This window comes from Heptranchias perlo, chromosome 10, assembly GCF_035084215.1.
Source record: "Heptranchias perlo isolate sHepPer1 chromosome 10, sHepPer1.hap1, whole genome shotgun sequence".
Lineage (NCBI taxonomy): Eukaryota > Metazoa > Chordata > Chondrichthyes > Hexanchiformes > Hexanchidae > Heptranchias > Heptranchias perlo.
Genome location: NC_090334.1, coordinates 19,707,252 through 19,713,251, shown reverse-complemented (window position 1 = coordinate 19,713,251; position 6,000 = coordinate 19,707,252).

Here is a 6,000-nt window from a genome sequence, read left to right as displayed (position 1 = left end):
AAGTTTAACCAACTAAAACGGTGCTGTTTACCAGCATAGATCACTTGTAAGCTCCCTACTGTTTGTCCAGCTAGGACCACTCTACCTCATTAGGGTGTTGGTTTGCAGGATTATCTGGACCTGGGTAAGAAGAATCCCAGTTCCCAATGACAGATCTACCCCCTCCAGGTTCCACCAGTGAGCCAGACTGCCTGAGCACTCTCACCCCGAGTCAGAAGTTTGTGGGTTCACGTCTCACCCCAGGACCTAAGTGCGTAATCTAAGCTGACACCTCACAACAGTAATGACGAATTCTGCATTGTCAGAGATGCTGTCTTCTGGATGAGTCATTAAACTGAAGTCCTGTTTGCCTATTCTGATGGGGAAAAGATCCTATGGCATTATTTGAAGAAGAGCAAGAAAGTTCACCTACAGCCTTGGCCAACATGTATCTCTCAACCTACACCACTAAAACAAAGGTTAACTGGTCATTATCTAATTGCTGTTTGTGGGACTTTGCTGTGCAAATATTGACTGCCATGTTTGCCAGCTTAACAACAGTGATTACACTTCAAAAGTAATTTGTTGCCTGTGAAGCACTTTGGAATGTCCTGAGGATGTGAAAGGCACTATATGAATGCAAGTTATTTTGTTATTTCTTCTTTCTTTACCAAGTCTGTCATAGAGAGTTGGTATGCTTCCAAGCTTCCATCAACAGGCATGTCATCTTGGAGCCACCTTGACTCCAAAGAACCCTTGATTATTTCCTCATAAAGAGGCAGTTTGGTACTAGTGGACAACCAGTGACCATGGACCAATAAGCCAATTTGCCAGTAAGAAGTCAACACCTTCAGGAGAAAATATAAATGTGGGGAAAAAAAGAACAAGGCTTGTTTCTTGAATTTCTTGAAAGGTTTCTGTGTAAATACAGCATAAGATCAAATCTGATACGTTCCTGGTCTATATGACATAACTACTCACTGGCTAACGCATTAAGCCATCATGGGAATGTAATTTAGTAATTAAATGGAGCTGAGCTTTTTGGATGACTGGTGGAAAAACATTCATTTCCTTCACCACCGGCGCACCGTGGCTGCAGTGTGTACCATCCACAGCATGCACTGCAGCAACTCGCCAAGGCTTCTTCGACAGCACCTCCCAAACCCGCGACCTCTACCATCTAGAAGGATAAGGGCAGCAGGCACATGGGAACACCACCACCTGCACGTTCCCCTCCAAGTCACACACCATCCCAACTTGGAAATATATCGCCGTTCCTTCATCGTCACTGGGTCAAAATCCTGAAACTCCCTACCTAACAGCACTATGGGAGAACCTTCACCACACGGACTGCAGCAGTTCAAGAAGGCAGCTCATCACCACCTTCTCAAGGGCAATTAGGGATGGGCAATAAATGCTGGCCTTGCCAGCGATGCCCACATCCCATGAACGAATAAAAACAAAGCATCACGCAGAAGGTTTGCAGGCAAGGTACCTATTTTCCCCCACATTGTTAAATGCTGTGGCGCAGTTGGCAGCACTCTCACCTCATGCCAAAAGGTTGTGGGTTCAAGTCCCACTCCAGAGACTTGAACACAAAATCTAGGCTGGCAGCCCTGAGGGAGTGCTGCACTGTTGGAGGCCCCATCTGCTCTCTCAGGTGGATGGAAAAGATCCCATGGCACTATTTTGAAGAAGAGTAGGGGAGTCCTGGCTAATATTTATCCCTCAATCAACATCACTAAAAAAAAGGTTATCTAATCATTATTACATTGCTGTTTGTGGGTCCTTGCTATGCACAAATTGGCTGCCGCATTTCCTACATTACAACAGTGACTACACTTTAAAAGTAAAGCTGTAAAGCGCTTTGGGATGTCCTTAGGTCGTGAAAGGCACTATATAAATCCAAGTCTTTCTTTCTTTTTATATCTGACAATTAGATGCTCTTGCTCTCTATTGAATATGGACAGTTGGATAGACATTGCATACTACAGTCTGGATTAGCTAAGATCAGCTGTTCTTTTCTACTTGTTCCAAGTCTGTCTGTCACCTTCAGATACTGGGTTGCAAGCCAGAAATTCTTGTTCACAATACTCACTTGTTATCATGCTATTGATGCTGGTGCTTGGGGTGGGGCTGGCTGCTCAGGAGTTGTGTGAGAGAAAGTTACCTCTCAAGTCAGCATTAGATTCTCAGCTAAGATGAAGAATTTAATCCCTAATTATAACCAATTATATTCCATGTGTAAGATTACATGGAATTATGTTATTACCATGCGTGCATGGTACTGAACCAAACTATAATTTCTGTAACCAACTTGGGGTATATCTTCCTCTGCTGCTATTTGTAGTGAAGAAATAGACTCGAGTATAAAGTGATGCTCTCAATTTATACTGACACCTACTTTTGTTTGCTAAAGGAGGAAAATATCTTCTCAAGAAGCCTCAACAATAACAGAGTGGCCCCGAAATTCTGTGGAGCTTCTCTTGATTTGCTGTAATTTCAGTGGGAGGCTGGCAGGACCCCTAGAGAAATGACTGGAAAAGGCCATTTACACCATTTCTCTATTGGAGTTCTGCTGGTCTGAGGACCAGGAGAATCCCTGTGGAATTTCAGGGTCAGTATACTTAGCTTGAACAGAAACTCTGCCATGTATGTATGTAGAGTTATAGACACCGCCAGACTGAACATGTTGCCGAATGTGCCCAGCATTATTGTTGTCTTAGTTTTATTAAAAACCAAAGATGAAAACCAGATTGAGAAAATTGGTCCTGCAGCAAGTATAGCGTCTACTGCAGCAATAACTGATCTTATGTCTTTTGCTGAAGTTTTGCATTTATTGAGGTGAAAGAAGGAATGGAGCATTTTCCCATTTCATGCATCCAATGCCAGATCCAAGCTCTTCCAGGTCAAGATATGGTTAGATGCAGAGTAAAACTCCCTCTTAATATGCCTCAAATATCCATAACTTTCTCAGAAAACCACCCACCATTACACCAGTCTACCAATGGCTTCTCTGAACGAAATTGCCAATTTAATGCCCACTTTGTGCTATCAGTCCATGTTCATTTGGGACTGGTTTAGACTGTCCATACTCTTTATGTAAGACACCTACAGCTAGCAGCAAGAGGAGACTTTTATCCAATCCGTCTGCGTCAGATTTGAATCCTGAACTCGGAGGTGAAAGGGCAGTGTGTTAACCCATTGCACGTGTAAGTATGATGCAGCATCCAGCTTGGAATTGTGAGACAGGGTTGTTCCAGGACCTCGGCTTTCTGGAAATGATGACAACCACCCCCATCCTCCCCCCACCCATAAGAATAATATTTAAGAATGTTGCATGAAGAAATCCCCAGTATTTTAACATTGCTCTTACATAGCTGCCAAATGGTATTGAAAAATCAAATATAATTGCTTGCTCTGCCCCTTTAAAATGGTTTTCAAAAAAACAGATTGGCCTTGAATTATACCGGGCAAAGTGTTTGAAATCCCCTGGTGTGCTTCTTTGCCGGTTAAGGCTTCTGTGGCTCAGTGGTAGCACTCTTGTTCTGAGTTAGAAGGTCATGGGTTCAAGTCCTACTCCAGAGACTGGAGCACATAAACTAGGCTGATGTTTCAGTGATACACTGTCAGAGGTGCCTTCTTTCGGATAAGACTAAACATGGCACTATTTTGAAGAAGAGCAGGGGAATTCTCCCCAGTGTTCTGGCCAACATTTATCCTTCAACCAACATCAACATAAAAAAGATTATCTGGTATTTTATCTCATTGCTGTTTGTGGGATCTTGCTGTGCGCAAATTGGCTGCAGTGATTCCTGCATTACAACAGTGACTATACTTCAATGGCTGTAAAGCGCTTTGGGACGTCCTGAGGTCGTAAAAGGCATGATATAAATGCAAATCTTTCTTCAATATCAGCGAGATGGCATGATAGGTAACGGGGAACAGTAATGTCTCTATCCTGCTCAGGGAATAGTGCCAGCCTTGTGAGGTCATTAAACCTCTTTCTGAACTGTCTGGCAGCTCGTGTGACGTCTTGAGGTCGTGAAAGATGTAATATAAATACAAGTCTTTCTTTTCCGCTAAAATAGCAGGTCAAGAAATTTTGTATGAATGCATTAAGCATTTGTGCACTAATCTCCACCCAACATGTCCTCAAGGCCACTTTTATTCTAGTAGGCCAAGGAGCTTCTCACCTTGGCAACTCAATTGCTCAGTTGATACCGAACCTGCAGAGGCTTCTAAAAAAACAACATGATCTTACTTCAAAGGTAGACACCAGTTCAGCAAATCCTGAGCAAAAAGGGGTCTTCAGTGTTGAGTGATATTATAATGAGGAACACAGAAACAAAATTAACAGGTTCGTCCTACAAAGAACCCTTGCAACCAGCCACCATCAGTGTTTATAGCCACAGTGGCTCATTTCTTTGCCAACAGTGTTTTATTTTAAAATTCTACATTTTTTTTCAATTAACTCTGACCTCATTTATTTTGCAATGCTTGAATTCCTTTAATAGGCTTGCCACCTTTTACTAAGCACAAAATTGGACTCTGCCAGATATCCTGGCTATAACGTCTACTTTAGCATTTGAAAGCAGCCATCGGGGAATGATGCTAAAATGCAGTACAAGCCTGCAAAAATGTCTTAACTGCAGCAGCCATTCGCAGACTGCACCACCACGAGATGTTAAGAACTGGAAGGGGTTTAAATTGTCTCCTGGACAATGAAATGGTGCCAAATTGCTGCCAAGGTCACAGATGCAGCAACTCCACAAAGAGTGGAAAGAAAATGGGTGTCAGGTTCACATTTTAGATATTTTTTTGGATAGTGTGCACAAAAATCTGACTGTCTGATTCAAACCAGGTTGGGTAGCAACTCTGTTTAGCAATAACATAAGTACTGCTGTCGGGAATGGAGGAAGGCCAACACATCAAGATCAATTGAGCCCTTCAATTGACTGGACCCATAATAGTTCCCAAGTACTGTGCCTGTGCAGCAGTCTCATTGTTGTTTGATTGTAGTGCTGCACTTTTGAAAGGGGTGCCCAGAGATGAAATGGTAGATCTTGACTCCGTGGGATAGTGTAAAATGGGTGATAGCGAGACAGCAGCCCATTTTACATCTCCCTCGATTTTTATTTCCATTGACTTTAAGCTCGGGAGAGATGTAAAACGGGCTGCCGATTCACCATCACCTGTTTTACACTATCGCACAGAGTCAAACTCTGCTCCACTGAGTGGAGCCTTTGTGTTCGGAAATGTGGGCACTGGTACCTCAGGTTAGTGACTGGGCATAGCCAGTTTCATGAGGGTGTTTCAGCTATTGCATTGATGTCCTCAGTCTGATCTGATAGGGACATCCAGACAGTCATACTGCAGGATGGCAGCAGGTGATGAGTTTGGCAAGTCAAATAATTGATTCCGCTGGGAGTCGGCAATTCCAACATCATGTCACTGGGAACAGCGATCAATATTAGATTCTTGGCACCATAAAAAGATGACAAATGCTTGTGAGTGGGATGTGGAAATATTTGATAAAAAGCTGCCAAATACATTACAAGCCATGAGTAATTAAGTGGCAAGTGAGTTAATCAGGTGCTCACAAGTTAGATATTTCTCAAGTCAGTTCTATTTACACCATATATTTTATGATTGACACTTCCCACTGGGTTTAAAGGAAAACAGAATTGTGGCGGATGGTTTTGCTACTGGACGTTAGCGCTATGGAATGGAGATCTTCGCTATTTTTATTCAATGTCAGTAGCAAGCACTCTTGGGTTGGCGACAGACTGGGTAAACACAGAATAAAGATTCCACCACTCGATTCCCAATAATGTGCCTTAATGTCAACCCCAGAATAGTATCTCTGACTGCACCAATGTGACAATTTTATTTTCTGCTGGTTTGGTGGCCAGGTGTCTGGAGTGATGTCAGACTCCATCTTGCAGGAAAACCAGTGACACAGCAAGGAATTGGTGGCCAGAAAACAAGTTTCAAAATGGCATTAAAACAGAGCAGCAA